Genomic DNA, 599 nt, shown 5'->3' on the forward strand with positions numbered 1-599 from the left:
GGCTTTTGCATAGTCAATAAAGCAGAAATAGATGTTTTTCTGGAACTCTCTTGCTTTTTCCATGATCCAGCGGATGTTGGCAATTTGATTTCTGGTTCCTCTGCCTTTTCTAAAACCAGCTTGAACATCAGGAAGTTCATGGTTCACATATTGCTGAAGCCTGGCTTGGAGAATTTTGAGCATTACTTTACTAGTGTGTGAGATGAGTGCAATTGTGTGGTAGTTTGAGCATTCTTTGGCATTGCCTTTCTTTGGGATTGGAATGAAAACTGACCTCTTCCAGTTCTGTGGCCACTGCTGAGTTTTCCAAATTTGCTGGCATATTGAGTGCAGCACTTTCACAGCATCATCCTTCAGGATTTGGAATAGCTCAACTGGAATTCCATCACCTCCAATAGCTTTGTTCGTAGTGATGCATTCTAAGGCCTACTTGACTTCACATTCCAGGATGTCTGGCTCTAGGTCAGTGATCACACCATCGTGATTATCTGGGTCGTGAAGATCAGCCCTGGGATTTCTTTGGAAGGAATGATGCTAAAGCTGAAACTCCAGTACTTTGCCACCTCATGCGAAGAGTTGACTCATTGGAAAAGACTCTG

The sequence above is a fragment of the Bison bison genome, unplaced genomic scaffold (genome assembly GCF_000754665.1).
Source record: "Bison bison bison isolate TAMUID 2011002044 unplaced genomic scaffold, Bison_UMD1.0 scf7180017864262, whole genome shotgun sequence".
Taxonomy (NCBI): domain Eukaryota; kingdom Metazoa; phylum Chordata; class Mammalia; order Artiodactyla; family Bovidae; genus Bison; species Bison bison.